The sequence below is a fragment of the Tursiops truncatus genome, chromosome 20 (assembly GCF_011762595.2).
Source record: "Tursiops truncatus isolate mTurTru1 chromosome 20, mTurTru1.mat.Y, whole genome shotgun sequence".
Classification (NCBI taxonomy): Eukaryota; Metazoa; Chordata; class Mammalia; order Artiodactyla; family Delphinidae; genus Tursiops; species Tursiops truncatus.
Window position 1 is genome coordinate 54,456,990 of NC_047053.1, and position 21,809 is coordinate 54,478,798.

The following is a 21,809-nucleotide window of genomic DNA, read 5'->3' on the forward strand; positions in this document are numbered from 1 at the left end:
AGCACTATTAATAGTTAGTCCAGGATAAGAGGCATAAATGGGGACCATTCTGGGGAAACCAGGACATAAGGCCATCTAACGGAAAGGCCAAAAAATACTAAATAAAAATATTCTCTGCTCTTTTAGCTTTTAGAATTAAGTTCCTAAAACATTATATTTTTTCTGATTATATTTGATAAACTTCTGTCTATATTTCAGGAAAATGATGCTGGTGGGGGAGTTCTGAATCTTACTGTTTTTCCTTACTGTCCTAAGGAATGAATTTTGTCACAAAGTAGGGGTATTGGGGCTTTCTGTAGACAAAACTGCTTTTTAGGAAACAATAAAAAGGCTTGATAGGGGGAAAAAGTCTCCTGCATTTAGCAGTTTGTGCTTTGCATTTAGTAGTACTAAATGAGTACTGGCTTAAAAGTACTCATTTCATAAAAAGAAATACTTTCTTTTGGAAAAAATCTACAGTTTTTAAAAGTTAGAGGATGCGTCTTAAGGATATATATATGAATATATATTTGATGGTTTAAGCAACCTATCTGGAAGACTCATTTGATCAGTGGTTATAGTTTTTATATTTATGTGTGAATGGTTTTATGAATGCAGGGCATTATTTTATAATTTGCAGCTGCATTTGGCCAGACATTCTTGAAAAGGGGTGGGGTATGGATTGTACAGCTCTTTCATTAAATCTTGAAAAAAATTATATTGAAATACATTGAAAGAAAGAAAAAAGAATAATTCACTTGGGTTTAATACTTTATTTCTGTGGGTATAGAAAGAAAAAACATGTTCAGGCTAGTTTTCCCTAGACTCTGAATACACAAAAGAATGAAACCTATATTTTCAATTGAAATTGAAATTTCAGTTGAAAAGTTGTTTTGCCTTTAGTTCTAAATGGCCTTGCCTTTTACAACCTTCTATTTGATACTGATTTTTCAGAAAATTAAATTTCCCCATTATTTGAATTTTCTGTTTGTCTTTCTGCTGTAATGAGACTATGATACTTAAACAGATTATTTTTTACTTTTACTTTTGAAAAAGTGCTACCCTTATGTGGTTTCCTCTGTTTAAAACAGAACAGATTAAATAAATGATTAATTAAAAATACCAACACATAATTAACATCAAAAAGACTCTGTTGGTTGATGAAATCTTGTATTTCTAGTTGAAAATTTTCAGTTCAGTCTCTCCTACTATTATTATAGTGCTTTTTTCTTTTCAAATGTCAGTACTTAGTCAGACTTTTGGGTCTTATTATCCTTCGTCACTTTTTCATTTTTAATTATTTTATACTTCAGATCTTCTTCTGTTCTTTGGAAATATAATTTCCTTTAACAAATGAAGCTGGTCAAATTTTGTCTTATTGTTTATCTAAAACTTAACTTTTCTTTCAACTTTTCTCATCTTCAAAATACTTTACAGTTTTGTTTTAACAGTAGATTTGTATACAGTGTATAGTACATTTGTATTAGGCACACATGGTAAAACTACCCAAACTCTCTATATAATTGGTACTTTTAACTATGGGTAGTTCAGAACCCATATCTCATAGATTCTGGTTTTAAAATTAGTTGAACATAAGAAAACTTGAAATGTGTGACTAAAACCATATTTTTTTAATTGAAAGAACTGAAAAAATAATATTTTGGCGTGGCCTCTACCTATGATGTTAACTTCTATAGGATTTGGGTAGAAAGATGTTTGTTCATCAGTTGACTACAAGCATTGTAAACTGTCTGAATTATTAACTTTGTTTTGTCTGACCCTTGGAACTCATTTTCAGTATTAGATTTTTATTTAAATTTAGTGAGATGATGCAGTGGCTCTTCACAGTTTTCCTCCTTTTTTGCCCTTTGTAGAGAAACTTACATATCACAAAAGATGATGAAATGTATTTATCTAAGAGGGCCATAAGTACTTGAACTAGGAAGTTTTTTTTAATATAAAATTTTTAAAAACGACGACTGTCAAAGCATGGACAAAGAAACAGCTCTTAGTAATTTGCTCGAGTTGTTTGAGATTTGCCCAGAAACCCCTGGGAGAAAAGACACTCCATCAGACTATAAAAGTTAAACTTTTATATGTTTGTTTATTATGTCATCCCAGTTATCCCAAGTCAAGGCTCGGTTATTCCTCATCATCTGTTCTTGAACGCTGACCATTTTTATGCAGTTTGACCGTTTACCTTGGAATACATCCTTCAATTAACAAGGATTCTATTTTGAAAAAGACAATCTTCCTCCTGAAAGCCCCACATGCAGCCAGGTTAACAGACATGGTGTTTTTCTGGGCGCTGCAGAGATAGACGACAGCAAACCCCACTCGAGCGGCACAGGGCACGTCCTACAGGAGGCGAGGCTTGTCTCCGTACCACCCTTCTCATTCTGACATGACCCTCCAAAATCACACCCTGATCTGCACTCTGATAGCCTTAAAAGATAATATTCCCAATTTCCCAATCACTGAAATTATTCTTTCCTCTTTTTTTCTGCTTTAAAATACCCTTTATCCCAGCGTCCTTTCCTTGGAAGACTGTCCCTGAGGACGGCAATTTGCTAAGTGTTTCTCAGTTCTATCCGTGTCCCTGGTCAACATCACTTACATGGTATCCTAAATCATGGTTGGATTTTGATGATGCTATTTGAAAACATAACCTGTGTGTCTTGTGCTAGACCTCCCCAGTGTTACAGTGATGTCTAGAACTCTTTATAGTTTTGAATATAGATGTGAAGTGTTAACTCCCTTGCTATTTTATTATGATTATTTTACCACTGTCTGTGGCAGCGAACTCCATGTATAATCTCTTTCCTCATCATTAATGAAACAATCAATCAGTAGAGTCTAAATTTAGGAATTCCGTTAAATAGAAAACAGAGATACCAAATTGCATAATCAATTTTTTATGTTACCAGAAAATGCTGGACTAACTTTTCAGACTGTAATACTCATGACAATAAATGTACATTTTACACATCAGTCAAATACTACCTTTTATCCAAGGAGCTTTACAAGCACAGATTAATTTTGCTGAAACTCTGAAGCCAACTTCATTCATTTTGCAGGTGGGTGACATATACCTTTATGATAAATTTATTTCTGAACATTAAATAAAATACAGAGGAAATTCATGTGTCAAATTAAAATGTAGATTTTGACAGAGGAGGTCAGGGGTGGCTTCTGAGACTCTGTATTTCTATCAAGCTCTCAGGAGATGCTGCTGCTACTGGGCAGCTGAGCCAACCCTCTCTGCCCACAAATTTATTCTTGATTCTGCCAACCTCAGCATGTATATATATCTTTAGCTTGCATGAGAGCCAATAGCAATGTGCTGGTGTTTGGGGATTCAAGGATAATAATACCTGGTCATTGCCATTAGGTACTCAAGTCAGGATAAAGCTTTGTGCGTACAGCCAAGTAATTCCAGCTAAATTTTGTCGGTCAATATGGAATGAAGACACTGTTTTTATTCCTGCATGGCTCCTCGAGCCTAACTGTACATTGGAGGCTGACTCTCTCTCTTTATATATATAAGGAGTGAATTTTGTGCAAACTGGGGCCACATATACTGGACCAACTGGATGCCAACATTTCCTCCAAACAAGGCTACAGAGTTGAGAAATTATTCAAGATTAACCTAACAAGAATATTTAAAGGAAAAGAAAATCTAGTCGTCATGGTGATCATGGACATCAAAAGGGAGCTATTGAAGAGAAGTCTTTTGCAAGAAAACAGAGACTTTGCTCTGGGGGTTGAGGATGGATATAGAGCACCAGTATCTGCATCTTATTTAATGATAAAATGCTTGTGATGGTTAGTTATATATGTCAATTTGGCTAGGCTATGGTGCCCAGTTGTTTGGTCAAACAATAGTCTAGATGTTGCTGTGAAGGTATTTTATTAATGATTAACATTTATAATCAGTTGACTTTAAGGAGAGGAAATGACCCTTGATAATGTGGGTGGGCCTCATCCAATCAGTTGAAGGCCTTAAGAGCAAAAACTGAAGTTTCCTGGAGAAGAGAAATTTTGCCTCAAGACTGTAGCATAGAAATCCTGCCTGCCTTTCAAGCCTGCCGAGATGACCTCAGAGTTCAGACTCAAGTCTGCAACATCCACTCTTGCCTTGGTTTCTAGCCAGCAAGTCTGCCCTACAGATTTTGGACTTGCCAGCCCCTGCAATTGCATGAACTCCTTAGAAATAAATATGTATATAATCTCCTATTGGTTCTATTTCTCTAGAGTACCCTCACTGATACAGTGCCCACCTCTCCTTAACCTAAGTCTTAGGCTTCTTCTCCCTTCATCCTAATGTGTGATTGGTTTCCTTAGAATAAGTTAATTGAAATAATAACACTTAGGTTCACTAAGGAATGTATGTGGTATCATTCTGCAAATAGGGTACCTGTTACTCTGCATGAGTGATTACTGGTCCCAGAACACCCCAGAGAGGTATAAGTCCTTAGGGTATATACAATAATTGGAGGAATGAAAAAAGATGAATGAGAAAAGATAAAATAATACAAAGAATTAAATAATCAACTGTTAAAGTATATAACCAAGTGTTTAGTATCAATTATAAGGGCTGTAACTGTGTAACTATGGAAGGAGAGATCTAGTAGCACAATAGAATGGAGGATCGACTTGTGGCATAACATTGGCATGGCTGGCATTCAGATACATAGGAGGTTGTAGGGATTAAGATATTTAAAGCACAGGCAATGGTATGAGTCAACAAATAGAGGTAAAAATGAGATGTTACTGATATAAAGGAAGTCCAGACTTGTCAGATAATCAGGCCTCAGGCAATATACACCTAGATCTTGAGCATCTGTTACATGTACAGAGATACTCCTCTGTGACTATGCAGAAAAAATATTTTGTGACAGTTGGGCCTTCCAAGAGGGAGTGTGATTTTAATGTTTCACAAGAAGGTCAAGGTTCAGCAGTTTTTTCATAGTAACCCAGCACAGAGTGATGTGATGGAAATTAACACCTTAAAGTGTGTGTGTGTGTGTGTATGTGTGTGTGTGTGTGTGTGTGTGTGTGTGTGTGTGTGTGTGTAAAACAGCCCCAGTTGGACATTTTAAAACCTCTGCTTCCTGCATCGTGTGACTAAGTGTGGTTAATTAAGCCAAGATCACTTTTTCCACTCCACCCATGCTTCATAAAAACCTGTTGTAATTTTTTTCTTGATTTATTAGCTCTTTTGTATTTTTCTTTTGCCATTTGTAAAAACAATAATGATTTCAAATGAAAAGACTTTCATATCAATAGGTGACCTGATGATTTACTGATCCTTTTAACACTGTGAGAAGAGAAATCCATTACATGCTGGGGTGGGAGGGGCAGAAAGGAGGGCTCCTCACTGTGGTGTTCTGTATTTTTAGTGTTGGTTGGGCTTTGGCTCCGTAAGAGGTTATTGGGGGCGGGTGGTAAATGATACTCATTTGTGCATATCAGCCATATTCACCAAGAAAAATGAAAAATTGATTTGTGGAATCCATTAAGATATAAGCATGGGACTTCAAAATTTCCTGAGTTTTAAAATGCATCATATTTTGCAATTTCAAAAGTATGTGTTCCAAGTGGTGAAATCCATGCCTGAATCTGACCCATGAAATAAAACATTTAAACCAGAAACCTTATTTACTTTGGCTTAGTTTTGGCCTTTTTCTTTTATCTATCAATGAATCAATCAGTTAGCATTTTAGGGAGTCGACTCTGGGCCCAAGCTGGTGATGAGGCATATGGACGACGTAAGGAGGACATACATGTTAAAACTAACAAAAAACTTTGGGATTCAGTCCAACTCTTTTAGGGTCAACTCTTCTCTTTCCAGTTGCTCCCCCAAATATCACCTAATCCAATAACTACTTCTTACCTCGTGTTGCCAGATTTAGCAAATACAAATGCAGGACACCTGTATATATATATATATATATTTTTTTTTTTTTTTTTTTTTTTTTTTTTTTTTTGCGGTACGCGGGCCTATCACTGTCGTGGCCTCTCCCGTTGCGGAGCACAGGCTCCGGACGCGCAGGCTCAGCGGCCATGGCTCACGGTCCCAGCCGCTCCGCGGCATGTGGGATCCTCCCGGACCGGGGCACGAACCCGTGTCCCCTGCATTGGCAGGCGGACTCTCAACCACTACGCCACCAGGGAAGCCCGACCGTGTTTCTTTGAATTAACACTATCTTTACTTTTTAATGCTAATGAGAATAAGGTGAGATTATAGTCTTTGGGGGACTTTTCAAGCTTCTGCAAATCAAATCCATTCCTTACCACATACTGCCGTGTTGCCTACACAGAAGGCAGGGCTTTGAGAGATTAACTAACACCCAGTTGCAAAGACAGTACCAGAATCTTTTCCCGTTTCCCATTTTTCATGGCAAATAAGCCTCTGCTCAATTCCCTGGCACTCTGGCCCGCGTATGGTTACAATCCCAGACTGTGGCAAAGGCAACCGCTGTTTTTTACCGACCATCTCAGAGCTCTTAGAGTATTGGTTGTTTGGGGCTATGAGTTAGTCCTAACTGACATTTTCAAAAATTTGTATTTCTGTAAAGGTAAAATCATACTTTTAGAAATCAAAATATATTTTTTATTATCTTACAACCTCTGTCTCTCTCTCTGTTTCTCTCTGTCTCTCTCTCCTGTACCTTTGTTCTCTCCTCCACCCCTGCTTCTGAAAGTACTAGCCAGCTAGAACCTGCTTAGAGTGTGAAAATATTTGCTCACCCAGGTATGACTTCCAGGCTTTGGGAAACCTCTGCTGCCAGCAAGGCCAGGGAAGTCTCGGGTTTCACTGACGTTTGCTCACCTTTCAGTATATATAGGCCAAGCTATGATTTCAGACGAAAATAGTGTGATACGTGGTCACATGTGCCCCCAAACCATGCCTGGACACATGGCTGATGTTTAGTTTTGCACTGTATTTGGAGGAGTATGCAGAGAATGAACTGCAAGCACGGTGGTGATGGGCAACCTCAGGTGTGTTGGAGACCTCAGCAGTGGCTTCCCAAACCTTTCTAGCCAAAATGGTATTTGCCGTCTGTTTCCAAATAGCATGGCCATTTGCATTTTAGATTTTTTCCCCCTAGAAGGAACCCTCATCTCCTGCAATCAGTATCTCATTGTTTCTTCAGTAGCACAGAATTGGCTTTGGAGAATGGCAGTTCCCAAGAGAATGTCCTGCTGACTTAGCAAGACCAAGGATTTTTTGTTTGTTTGTTTTTTGTTGTTTTTTTTTTTTTTGTGGTACGCGGGCCTCTCACTGTTGTGGCCTCTCCCGTTGCGGAGCACAGGCTCCGGACGCTCAGGCTCAGCGGCCGTGGCTCACAGGCCCAAGCCGCTCCGCGGCATGTGGGATCTTCCCGGACCGGGGCACGAGCCCCTGTCCCCTGCATTGGCAGGTGGACTCTCAACCACTGCGCCACCAGGGAAGCCCAAGACCAAGGATTTTTAGCATGGTGTTTCTGGCTACATTGAACATGTGGAAACTAAGGTACTGGCCAGAGCTGTTTCAGAGGAAAAATAAATGAATAACCATAGTGTTCCTCCAAGCTGCTGAGAATTTAATGGACCATCTCTGTCATTACTCAATCATGAGAGCTGATTGAACATCCTTAGATGATGATATTAAGACAATTATCTTAAGTACAAAGGCGCATTTGACTCTGGAGTCCTTATTCCAGAAATGGGTTTAAGCAGTTTTCTCCGTTGCTTAATGGACTACTCAATTCTAGGCAGCATTCAATAAGTGATGTCAGGCCTCCAATGTAAAGACTTAATTTAGAGCTCAGAAATGCCTTTAGGGTTTCTAGGTTAGGATAACCAAAGGGTCTTTGCGAGTATGAGCACCAATCAGAATCACTTCTTTCCTTGTTACTTCTGAGTATGAACAATGAGCAAAACATTATATACCCTTGGGCTTCCCTGGTGGCGCAGTGGTTAAGAATCCGCCTGCCAATGCAGGGGACACTGGTTCGAGCCCTGGTCGGGGAAGATCCCACACGCCGCGGAGCAACTAAGCCCGTGCGCCACAACTACTGAGCCTGCGCTCTAGAGCCCACGAGCGACAACTACTGAAGCTTGTGTGCCTAAAGCCCGTGCTCCGCAACAAGAGAAGCCACCGCAATGAGAAGCCCGCGCACTGCAATGAAGAGTAGCTCCTGCTCGCCACAAGTAGAGAAAAGCCCGCACACAGCAACAAAAGACCCAATGCAGCCAAAAATAAAAAATAAATTAAATAAATAAATAAAAAGTATACACCCATTACTCTTCTGAAGGAAAGCATCTCCTTCCATGAAGCCTGGGCTAACAGTCCTTTATACTCTGTTCAAAGGGAAAATGAAATTTCGTAAATATGTAGAATACTTTTTTTTTTTCTTTCTTGGAACCCAGTATGTAAATACTTGAAAAATTACATTGGATGTTATGGAGGGTGGGGTATCTTGATTTCAAATGTCTCAAATCACAGGGTTGAAAACCTATAACAGACTATGTTGGTTAACTTTGGGGTATTGTCCCTGATGATTTCCTATGTCAGAGGTTGAAGAAATATGAAGACTAAGGGGATAGGGACCATTATTGTAAGAGATGTTGGTTTGTGATGGGATCCCAGGCCTGGGTGTGGTTTTTCTAGAACTACCTCCAGACAGGACTAAGGTGCCAGGCTGAAACTAGCATTAGGACCGGCACGGTAGTATAAACAAAGCAGAATACTTTCGTGTTTGTGTTTTCAATGACTTGGCTACCTTCCTTGTCCTTCTCCTTCCTTTCCTTCTTAATTCACCAGATTCCTGACTTCCCCACCAGGAAGACCTTTGAATTCTTCCTGGTGGAGACAGAAACCTTGTTGGTAGACAAGGAGATAAACAAACTAATAAAAACAACAACAACACGTAACTGAAGAAAGAAAGCAAATGTCTCCTGTGTGACTACTTTGTTACAAATTTTAGGTACTTGCATATGTAAATTCATGCAATTTTCCTGAAAACATCAGAGGCTGGCATTTTAGCTGAAACTTAGAGAAGTTAGTTGACTAGTCCAAGTCACATAGTGGCTAAAAAGTGGGATTGGGTTTCAGATCCAGGTCTGTTTACTAAGACTGTCTACCCGTCTACAAAATTATACCTAAGTGTAGTGAAAATGGCGTTTCAAAAATTCTACTTAAAGAGATATATGTACATTTTTCATAAACCCCAATTCATTGCTTCATTGTCCCATCTCACTCTAAAAGAAATAATTTTGCTCAAGGGACAAGAAGCAAAGGACTTTGATATGGTCTTTTTTTAAGTCCTGAAAATAAACTCTTGAGAGGAGTGGGAAGGAATGGATGCAAGTTCACATCAATGATAAGCCTTAACTGTTTCCACACTAAGGGTGATCACAATCACAAAGACCAATATTGGGATAATCACTGTATGTCGAGCATCGTGCTGTATTCTCTATATGCGTGTCTCACTTAATCTTCACAACCACCTTATGAAGTATCTACCATTAATTAATTAATTAAAGATAGATCAGTTAATTCATCCATGGGCATGTAGTCACATAGGTTTATCTGAATCCACATTTTCGCCCTTCACCACTATGTGTTTTATGTTTGAATAAAACTAATAAGGTTCAGCTTAATTTATCAGTGGCATATGATTTCAGAGAGATCTCCATGAGCACCTGATAATTTCTGTATATTTTGGCACTACCATCAAAATCAGCAGAGGCAATCATATGCCTTGGCCTTAAAGGATGCCAGGTCTTACCTAAGAAAATACATGTTAATGGAAAATCAGCTGTTGGACTTAGAATGAATTGACTCACCTTACCCTATTCCTTTGCCTGCCATTTTAGTGAATTAGGCAGACTGAGTATGTGGTCTTGGTTTTTAATTTTTGTATACTGATGTCTCCACTTAATAGTGATACAGAGAGGGGGGGCATTGGGAGGAAAATGGGGACGTATTATTGACAAAGTAGAGATGAGTAAAGACAATGGTAGGTGAAATGTTTGTTGGCAGAAGGATTTTTGCACTTGTCTCCAAGGACGAATTCAGAGAACTTAAACCAATACACTCAAAGTATAGAATTTCAGTCTAAGAAGTGGAAGGCAGAAGAGAACAGAATTTCTTAAGATCTTCTATGTTATGTCTACTTTAAATGTATGCTTTTACCAGGTTGACATTGTTTTACTCAATATATAGTCTCTAATATTGCAGGTCAAGTCTAAGTAACTTGCCTAATGTCACATTTTTAGCGAGTGAAATATCCCGGATTCAAAAGTATGATCTTTCCAACTATAAAACTCATGACCTACTTAATACTCCATGTTGCCAGCCATGTTTCAGCAAACATTTTAAAGTTTGCCTTATATGTAAGAAGTTATATGTAAAGTGCTGCTTTTTGGATGAAATTGCCTATTACCAGAAAAAAAATATTTAAAATAAGATTGTCTATCTGTTTGGGAGATTTGAGTGCTCATTTGTTGAGGGCAGGGGGCTGTTAAAAATGGCTTCCAGAGAGAACTTTTAGATCTCTAGGAATTGGATTCTGATTAGGAATCTAGTGCTGAGATTGGAAAGAATAGTGGCTTAAACAACAAAAAATTCTTTTTCTCTTAAAAAAAAATGCAGTCTGGAGGTAGGCAGTCTACATATCAGACCGTATGCTCAAGTCTTCAGAGACCCAGGTTTCTCTCCTTTTATCTCCCTGCTCCTTTAATCTCTTGAGTTCCTTAAAGTGTGAGGTTTCCATAATTAAGTTCATCTCACACGCCAGGATGGCTACTGGAGTTCTAGCCACTGGTTCTTTACTCTGGGCAGGAAAGAGAAGGAAGTTTGTGAAGGGTGAAAGGTGAAAGGGCAAATGCCAATTATCTGCCCCCCTCTTCGGGGGCTTTCTCAAAAGCCTCAAACACAAATTCCAAATTATGTCTTATTGGCTACTCTTAGCAACAAGGGATTTTGCAAATAAAGTCTTTTGGCTGGGCACCTTGCCACACAGATTATATTTGGGGTTCTGTTACTCAGAAAGAATGGGATAATGGCTATTGGATAAGCTACTTGAAGTATTAGCCTAGCCACAATTAGCTAATCAGGTACTTGCTCCCAGTGGCAGGACTTCCAATATACGTTCATTAAAATAACATCCTCCTTGCCATGTGTGGTCTGGGAGCATTAACAAATAATTGGATCAGCTGCCCACTCAAGGGAGAAGCCATGGAACAGTAGGCTTTGGAGAGCGTGTGTTTGAAACCATGCCGTCTGAGGACTGTCACCATGGATTGGGAAAAGAAGGAATGACTCACAAATGTTAATAGAGCTTAGTCATTGCCCTTCTGGATCTGTGTAAACCATGCACGAAGCAACCAAGAGAAAGACGGTTATGTGAAGCTACATTCCCCATTGGCTCCAGACCAGGTTGAGAGTCCCCACCCAGGCGTCCTTCTAGCTCATTTCTAAGTACTGCATTTAAAAATATTTATCTTATTATGAGCAAATAATCATGTGATCAAAAGACTAGAAGGAACCCAGGATAATTTTCTTGTGGACGCAGGACCACATCTATACTTTCCCCAGGTAGCTTTTCAAAGTAGGTATTCAGTCAATCACCCTCCAAACTCTAAGAGTTTGGATTTATTAAACGATTTAAGAGTTTTATCCATCTACCCTTGAGTTAGTTTTAACAACCCCAGAGATTTTTCTGTCTTTCTCGTCCCCGACTCCTACTTCCTTCCAAGGTTTGTGACAGTCTCGCTAGAGGCAGAGGCGTGGCTTGAATTGCCATCCTGCAGCCTCCCCTCCGATCAGCCATGTTACGGTGGAATTTTTATTGGTCATAAACTTTTTTACTGGCTAGATTAATGTGATTGAAAGCATCACACCCAGTAAATACTGTCTGCTATTTGCTTTAGCAATACCTGTGGAAAAGGGCAACTTGGGACCCAGGCACCGTGGAGCTGGTGAAACCATTGGCTGTGCAGAACTCATTGGGGGCCCCTTTGACTGATGACCAGAAGTTGCTCTTAGAGGGAGGTCCGCCCAGCAAGAGGCTCCATTGGTGCATGCCACTGCCATGTGTAGCCATGATTCACTTCACTGACTATCAAAGCTTTCTACAACTTTGCTTGCTGACTTTTGACCAGAGGTTCCCTTTCAACACGAGGAAAATCTGCCTAGAGAGAGAAGGAGAGAAAGCACATTACGGGGAAATAAATGGCAGCCGTGTTTCTGGCGGTCTTGGTTTTATTGCCCAAGGAGCTTCGGCTTGAGTCTGCCCTGCGGCGTTGCCCAGTGGATGTGTATTGTGGCATTTTATGGAGCATGGTTTATATCAGCGTGGATTATTATAACAACAACGAGGGCGATATTCAATAAAACCTTGTTTGATGGCAAATGCTCCCACACCAAACACCTCTCATAGGCCAGAGAAATGAGTGGATTGTTTATAAAAGCACTGCCCTCAGAAATCTGCTTTCACAGAAAACCGGTCTCTGAAACAGGTTTTGAAAGAAGGTGTGGGATCCGGGAGCCTACGGTCCCCATCTGTTCTCTCCCCTCTGACCCTTTGTTGTTTGACTACCCGGTCATGACCCTGTATTTGGTGGGGTAGATGGTCTGTAAAGATGTCCGCGCAGCTTCGCCCTCATGCCTCCCAGCAGTGCCTGCAGCCGTCTTGCTCCTTCCTTCCTTTCACTTCAAAAAAAAAAAAGTTAGAAAAGAGAAACACAGACAGAGAAAGTGCCAGATTGCTAAGGGGATCCAGGATTGAAATACAGCCTCAGAAAAGTCGCATGTACACAGAGAAAACCCCAAATTTCCCCTAAATCCAACCTGGAACATTTATCTGTCTGGCTTTCTTTATTCTCAGGCCAGTTTTTAACCATTAGATGACTTCCAGTTGAAATGCTGGCAGTGGCTAGGTTAGGTGGTAGCTGGAGGGGATTCTCTTTCTAAATTCAGTTCCTTGGGTAGGTGGTGTTGGCAAGGCAGTAGTGTCCCGTTGGTGCCAAGTCTGAAGAACCAGAATCCTTTCCTGGGCTGGAGTCCTACGGATCAGGTTCTGGATATGCAAGTTACGAAGGGAAAGAGAACTTGACGTGAAAAGACTAAAAACGTGGTGAAGAAAGGTGAAAGGGGTTAAAAAAGGAAAAGAAAAAGACAGAAGTCATGAAAGATGTAAGAAAAAGAAAGAAAAGTGACTTACAAAAATAGAAAGATTGAAGGGAGTAAGAAAATGATAAGGAGAAAAATAAGCAGTAAGTTGCTGGAAAATATAATCGAAAATCAAAAACATCTTTGGCTTCAAATCACGAAGTTGATTTCATAAGTGCTCCAGATAGTTTTGAAATATGTGGCTCCCATTTTCTCCTCATGCCCTGTTCTTCCACGGTCACGACCAAGCCTTACTTAGCACCAGAGATGCTGTGGGTGCGCAGCTTGGGTTTGTGAACAGGAAGCGCCGTACGACAGTAATGTGAATTTCCAGCCTATTGATAGGGGGGGAAGAGGCCTGGATGAATCACAGAAACAGACTTTTACATGAAACGCCATCCAGTTCACTACCAGCCAGTTGCTCTAATCTCAGCCGAATGTGCAGTGTTTATTTTTCCAAGAATGGGGCCCTCTATGACTCACGGTACTCAGATGCTACTTACTAATGGACCCTTGTACAAGTCAAGAATGTGACACACAGCGAGACACGCAGCTTAACAATCACAAACAACAGCACAGTTAATGGGGGGCGAAGCTTCGGTGACATGCGTCACACCAAAGAGCCGACTCCTCTTGTTCGCTGAGGCCACAGATGAAGGCTCTCTGGATTGTGTAATGATGATAAAATATTGCCGTCTGTTGGCATCCTGTGTAAGCAGAGGCTCTGACATACAGAACAGTGATGTCTTTCCAGACTGCCTCTCACATTTCTCCAAGGAAAGGATGTGTGAAAAGCATTGGGGAAAGAGCAGAGCATCGCAGCCTGACCTTATAGGAGGAGAAACATTAACAACATTCTGAAAGTTCAAACCTAGAAGAAAACAGGCTGTAGCACGCTGGTCTAATAGTCTCTTACCTCAAGGCATGGCCGTAGTTAAACCCACGGAAGGTTGCCGACACTCAGCTAGATGGATCATAGGGTTTTGTTTCAGATATGTGGCCTAATGATCTTGGAGAACATGCACACCTCCTCACAAAGGGTTCAGGGAGTTTTTAATCCAGAAGGACCTTTATTTGTTGCCAGAGAGTTAAAGGCAAGGATGTTGAGCTGTAAAAATCACACATATTATGGGTAACATTGCAAATTACAATAAGCTAAAATATCCTGTACTTTAATTATCCATAAATTCTGGATAAACCTGAAAAAATTGTGTTTCTTTATTTTTTTCTGAACTTGAAAAGTATACAAGAAAATTGTCTTGTTGCAAAAACAAAGTGGAAACTGAAAACCAGAGTAATAATCATGAGATGCTTCAAAAGTCTAGAGAGGTTTTTTTTTTTTTAAACATCTTTATTGGAGTATAATTGCTTTACATATTGAGTTAGTGTCTGCTGTATAACAAAGTGAATCAGCTATACGTATACATATATCCCCACATCCCCTCCCTCTTGCGTCTCCCTCCCACCCTCCCTATCCCACCCCTCTAGGTGGTCACAAAACACCGAGCTGATCTCCCTGTGCTATGCGGCTGCTTCCCACTAGCTATCTGTTTTACGTTTGGTAGTGTATATATGTCCATGCCACCCTCTCACTTCGTCCCTGCTTACCCTTCCCTCCCCATGTCCTCAAGTTCATTCTCTATGTCTGCATCTTTATTCCTGTGCTGCCCCGAGGTTCATCAGAACTATATTTATTTTTTTCTTTTTTAGATTCCATATATACGTGTTAGCATATGGTATTTGTTTTTCTCTTTCTGACTTCACTCTGTATGACAGACTCTAGGTCCATCCACCTCACTACAAATAACTCAATTTGGTTATTTTATGGCTTTTTATGGCTGAGTAATATTCCATTGTATGTATGTGCCACATCTTCTTTATCCATTCATCTGTCAGTGGACATTTCTGTTGCTTCCATGTCCTGGCTATTGTAAATACTGCTGCAGTGAACATTGTGGTACATGTCTCTTTTTGATTTATGGTTTTCTCAGGGTATAGGCGCAGCAATGGTATTGTTGGTCATATGCTAGTTCTAGCTTAATTTTTTAAGGAACCTCCATACTGTTCTCCATAGTGGCTGTATTAATTTACATTCCCACCAACAGTGCAAGAGGATTCCCTTTTCTCCACACCCTCTCCAGTACTTATTATTTGTAGATTTTTTGATGACGGCCATTCTGACCAGTGTGAGGTGATACCTCATTTTGGTTTTGATTTGCATTTCTCTAATGGTTAGTGATGCTGAGCATCCTTTCATGTGTTTCTTGGCCATCTGTATATCTACTTTGGAGAAATGTCTGTTTAGGTCTTCTGCCCATTTTTGGATTGGGTTGTTTGTTTTTTTGATATTGAGCTGCATGAGCTGCTTGTATATTTTGGAGATTAATCCTTTGTCAGTTGCTTTGTTTGCAAATATTTTCTCCCATTCAGAGGGTTGTCTTTTCGTCTTGTTTATGGTTTCCTTTGCTGTGCAAAAGCTTTTAAGTTTCATTAGGTCCCATTTGTTTATTTTTGTTTTTATTTCCATTTCTCTAAGAGGTGGTTCAAAAAGGATCTTGCTATGATTTAGCTCATAGAGTGTTCTGCCTATGTTTTCCTCTAAGAGTTTTATAGTGTTTGGTCTTACATTTAGGTCTTTAATCCATTCTGAGTTTATTTTTGTGTATGGTGTTAGGGAGTGCTCTAATTTCATTCTTTTACATGTAGCTGTCCAGTTTTCCCAGCACCACTTATTGAAGAGGCTGTCTTTTCTCCGTTATATATTCTTGCCTCCTTTATCAAAGATAAGGTGACCATATGTACATGGGTTTATCTCTGGGCTTTCTAACCTGTTCCATTGATCTGTATTTCTGTATTTGTGCCAGTACCATACTGTCTTGATTACTGTAGCTTTGTAGTATAGTCTGAAGTCAGGGAGCCTGATTCCTCCAGCTCCATTTTTCTTTCTCAAGATTGCTTTGCCTATTCGGGGTCTTTTGTGTTTCCATACAAATTGTGAAATTTTTTGTTCTAGTTCTGTGAAAAATTGGTAGTTTGATGGGGGGATTGCATTGAATCTGTAGATTGCTTTGGGTAGTATAGTCATTTTCACAATGTTGATTCTTCCAATCCAAGAACATGGCATATCTCTCCACCTGTTTGTATCGTCTTTAATTTCTTTCATCAGTGCCTTGTAGTTTAATGCATACAGGTCTTTTGTCTCCTTTGGTAGGTTTATTCCTAGGTATTTTATTCTTTTTGTTGCAATTGTAAAGGAGAGTGTTTCCTTAATTTCCCTTTGAGATTTTTCATTGTTAATGTATAAGGATGCAAGAGATTTCTTTGTATTAATTTTATCCTGCTATTTACCAGATTCACTGATTAGCTCTAGTAGTTTTCTGGTAACATCTTTAGGATTCTGTATGTATAGTATCATGTCATCGGTATACAGTGACAGTTTTTCTTCTTCTTTTCTGATTTGGATTCAATTTATTACTTTTACTTCTCTGATTGCCATGGCTAAAACTTCAAAAACTATGGTGAATAACAGTGGCGAGAGTGGGCAACCTTGTCTTGTTCCTGATCTTAGAGGAAATGGTTTCAGTTTTTCACCATTGAGAACTATGTTGGCTGTGGGTTTGTCGTATATGGCCTTTATTATGTTGAGGTAGGTTCCCTCCATGCCTACTTTCTGGAGAGTTTTTATTATAAATGGGTGTTGAATTTTGTCAAAAGCTTTTTCTCCATCTATTGCGATGATCATACGGTTTTTATCCTTCAGTTTGTTAATGTGGTGTATCACTTTGATTGATTTGCATTTACTGAAGAATCCTTGCATTTGTGGGATAAACCCCACTTGATCACGGTGTATGATCCTTTTAATGTGCTGTTGGATTCTGTTTGCTAGTATTTTTTGAGGATTTTTGCATCTATGTTTATCAGTGATATTGGCCTGTGGTTTTCTTTTTTTGTGACATCTGTGTCTGGTTTTGGTATCAGGGTGATGGTGGCTTTGTAGAATGAGTTTGGGAGTGTTCCTCCCTCTGCTGTATTTTGGAAGAGTTTGAGAAGGATAGGTGCTAGTTCTTCTCTAAATGTTTGATAGAATTTGCCTGTGAAGCCATCTGGTCCTGGACTTTTCTTTGTTTGAAGATTTTTAATCACAGTTTCAATTTCAGTGCTTGTGAATACAAGAGTTTGAGAAGGATAGGTGTTAGCTCTTTCTGAATATTTGATCGATTTCACCTGTGAAGCCATCTAGTCCTGGGCTTTTGTTGGAAGATTTTTAATCACAGTTTCAATTTCAGTGCTTGTGATTGGTCTATTCATCTTTCTGTTTGTTCCTGGTTCAGTCTTGAAAGGTTGTGCTTTTCTAAGAGTTTGTCCATTTCTTCCAGGTTGTCCATTTTATTGGCATAGAGGTGCTTGTAGTAATCTCATGGTCTTCTGTGTTTCTGCAGTGTCAGTTGTTACTTCTTTACATTTCTGATTCTGTTGGTTTGAGTCTTCTCCCTTCTTTTCTTGATGAGTCTGGCTAATGGTTTAGCAATTTTGTTTATCTTCTCAAAGAACTGGCTTTTAGTTTTGTTGATCTCTGCTATTGTTTCCTTCATTTCTTTTTCATTTATTTCTGATCTGATCTTTATGATTCATTTCCTTCTGCTAACTTTAGGGTTTCTTTGTTCTTCTTTCTCTAATTACTTTAGGTATAAGGTTAGGTTGTTTATTTGAGATTTTTCTTGTTTCTTGAGGTAGGATTTTATTGCGATAACCTTCCCTCTTGTAACTGCTTTTGCTGCATCCCATAGGTTTTGGGTGGTCATGTTTTCATTGTCCTTTGATTCTAAGTATTTTTTTATTTCCTCTTTGATTTCTTCAGTCATCTCTTGGTTAGTTAGTAGTGTATTGTTTAGCCTCCATGTGTTTGTATATTTTACAGATTTTTTTCTTGTAATTGATATCTAGTCTCATAGCATTGTGGTCAGAAAAGATACTTGATATGATTTCAATTTTCTTACATTTCCTGAGGCTTGCTTTGTGACCCAAGATGTGATCTATCCTGGAGAATGTTCCATGAGCACTTGAGAAGAAAGTGTGTTCTGTTGTTTTTGGCTGGAGTGTCCTATAAATATCAATTAAATCCATCTTGTTTAATGTGTCATTTAAAGCTTGTGTTTCCTTATTTATTTTCATTTTGCATGATCTGTCCATTGGTGAAAGTGGGGTGTTAAAGCTCCCTACTATTATTGTGTTACTGTCGATTTCCCCTTTTATGGCTGTTAGCATTTGCCTTATGTATTGAGGTGCTCCTATGTTGGGTGCATCGATATTTACAAATGTTATATCTTCTTCTTGGATTGATCCCTTGATCATTATGTAGTGTCCTTCTTTGTCTCTTGTAATAGTCTTTATTTTAAAGTCTGTTCTGTCTGATATGAGAATTGCTACTCCAGCTTTCTTTTTATTTCCATTTGCGTGGAATATCTTTTTCCATCCCCTCACTTTCAGTCTGTATGTGTCCCTAGGTCTGAAGTGGGTCTTTTGTAGACAGCATACATACGGGTCTTGTTTTTGTATCCATTCAGCCAGTCTATGTCTTTTGGTTGGAGCATTTAATCCATTTACATTTAAGGTAATTATCAATATGTATGTTCCTATGACCATTTTCGTAATTGTTTTGGGTTTGTTATTGTAGGGCTTTTCCTTCTCTTGTGTTTCCTGCCTAGAGATGTTCCCTTAGCATTTGTCATAAAGCTGGTTTTGTGGTGCTGAATTCTCTTAACTTTTGCTTGTCTATAAAGGTTTTAATTTCTCCATCGAATCTGAATGAGATCCTTGCTGGGTACAGTAATCTTGGTTGTCAGTTTTTCCCTTTCATCACTTTAAATATGTCCTGCCACTCCCTCTGGCTTTCAGAGTTTCGGCTGACAAATCAGCTGTTAACCTTATGGGGATTCCCTTGTGTGTTACTTGTTGCTGTTCCCTTGCTGCTTTTAAAATTTTTTCTTTGTATTTAATTTTTGATAGTTTGAGTAATATGTGTCTTCTTGGTGTGTTTCTCCTTGGATTTATTCTGTATGGGATTCTCTCCACTTCCTGGACTTGACTAACTATTTCCTTTCCCATGTTAGGGAAGTTTTCAACTATAATCTCTTCAAGTATGTTCTCAGACCCTTTCTTTTTCTCTTCGTCTGGGACCCCTGTAATGCGAATGTTGGTGCATTTAATGTTGTCCCAGAGGTCTCTGAGTCTGTCCTCATTTCTTTTCATTCTTTTTTGTTTATTCTGCTCTGCAGTAGTTATTTCCACTATTTTATCTTCCAGGTCACTTATCCGTTCTTCTGCCTCAGTTATTCTGCTATTGATTCCTTCTAGAGAATTTTTAATTTCATTTACTTTGTTGTTCATTATTGTTTGTTTGCTCTTTAGTTCTTATAGGTCCTTGTTAAACGTTTCTTCCATTTTCTCCATTCTATTTCCAAGATTTTGGATCATCTTCACTATCATTACTCTGAATCCTTTTTCAGGTAGACTGCCTATTTTCTCTTCATTTGTTTGGTCTGGTGGGTTTTTACCTTGCTCCTTCATCTGCTATGTATTTCTCTGTCTTCTCATTTTGTTTAACTTATTGTGTTTAGGGTCTCCTTTTCGCAGGGTGGAGGTTCATAGTTACCGTATTTTTTGGTGTCTGCCCCCAGTGGGTGGGGTTGGTTCAGTGGCTTGTGTAGGCTTCCTGGTGGAGGGGACTGGTGCCTGTGGCCTGGTGGGTGGGACTGGATCTTGTCTTCCTTGTGGGCAGGGCTGCATCCAGTGGTGTGTTTGGGGTGTCTGTGAAGTTAGTATGATTTTAGGCAGGCTCTCTGCTAATGGGTGGGATTGTGTTCCTTTCTAGGTAGCTGTTTGGCAGGGAGCATCCAGCACTGAAGCTCGCTGGCTGTTGGGTGGAGCTGGGTCTTAGTGTTGAGACGGAGATCTCTGGGAGAGCTCTCGCCGATTGATCTTACATGGGGCCGGGAGGTCTCTGGTGGTCCAGTGTCCTGGACTTGGCTCTCCCACCTCTGAGGCTCAGGCCTGACACCCAGCCGGAGCACCAAGACCCTGTCAGCCACATGACTCAGAAGAAAAGGAAGAGAAAAAGGGAATGAAAAAAGTAATAAATAAAATAAATAAAAATAAAATTTTAAAAATAATGAAACAAATAAAAAAATAAATAAGTGAGCAACCAAACCAATAAACAAGTCCACCGTTGATACCAAGCACTAAAAACTAAACTAAGATAAACCTAAAAATCAGACACAGATCAGTCGCAGGCAGCAAACCCCACGTCTACAGTTACTCCCAGATTCTACCTCCTCAGTTTTGGGAACATTGTTGTCTATTCAGGTATTCCACAGGTACGGGTTCATCAAGTTGATTGTGGGGATTTAATCCGCTGCTCCTGAGGCCGCATGGAAAAATTTCCCTTTCTCTTCTTTGTTTGCACAGTTCCTGGGTTCAGCTTTGGTTTTGGCCCCATCTCTGCATATAGGCCGCCTTCAGGTATCTGTTCCCTACCCAGACAGGAGGGGGTTAAAGCACTGGCTGATTAGGGCTCTCTTGCTCTCTCAGGCCAGGGAGAGGGAGGGGTATGGTTGTCGTAATTGGAATGCGGGGCGAGCCTGTGGTGGCAGAGGCCAGTGTGACATTGCAACAGCCTGAGGCTCACCGTGTGCTCTCCCAGGGAAGTTATCCCTGGATCTTGGGGCCCTGGCAGTGGCGTGTTGCACAGGCTCCCAGGTGGGTGTGTGTAGTGACCTGTGCTTGCACACAGGGTTCTTGGTGGCGGCAGCAGCAGATTTAGCGTTTCATGCCCACCTCTGGGGTCCATACACTACCCAGGTACGTGGGGATGTTCTTGCCTTTTGGGAAGTCTGAGGTCTTCTGCCAGCATTCATTAGGTGTCCTGTAGGAGTTGTTCCACCTGTAGATGTATTTTTGATGTATCTGTGGGGAGGAAGGTGATCTCCATGTCTTACTCCTCCGCCATCTCGAAGGTCCCCTAGAGAGGTGTTTAACCAGACCCAATAACCTGGAACTTGGGTTTTGTCCATTTAGAGACATAAATTCAATGAATTAGAACTGAAATGTCTACATAAATCTGGGATCCTTGAAAGGCAGCAACTTCAGAAGATGAGAAAAAATAAATAAAACTTGCAATACAAAGGCATGTGGATACTTGTCAGGGCATTGGCTGAAGCAAATAAACAAAAAAACTCTCTGACAAAAACCACACCAGAAATCCTAAGAATTTCACAGAGTTTGAAGTTAAAATTTACACTGTTTTCATATTTCAGGACTCCCCAAACCAAAACATTTACAGAAGAGCTGTTATGAGGGCCAGTGTCCACTGGTATATTGGCACTGTGGTGTGTCCCAGAAGTGAAAATTGTTCTAGAATGATTTTCCCATAAATCAGCCCACTAGAAAATCCCACAAAGAGAGAGAAAGAGACAGAGAGAGGCAGAGAGTAATCTAAGTTCCACTAGAGAGCTCTCAATATCATAATGTGAAATACACAGGGAAAAAAAAACACTTCATGAACAATGTTAAAAGAAATTATGGCTCAGAATTTAACAGAATCAGTGGATACATGTTCCTCAGTTTCAAAAAATCATAAGTTCAAAGATGTAAGGGAACATTAATCTAC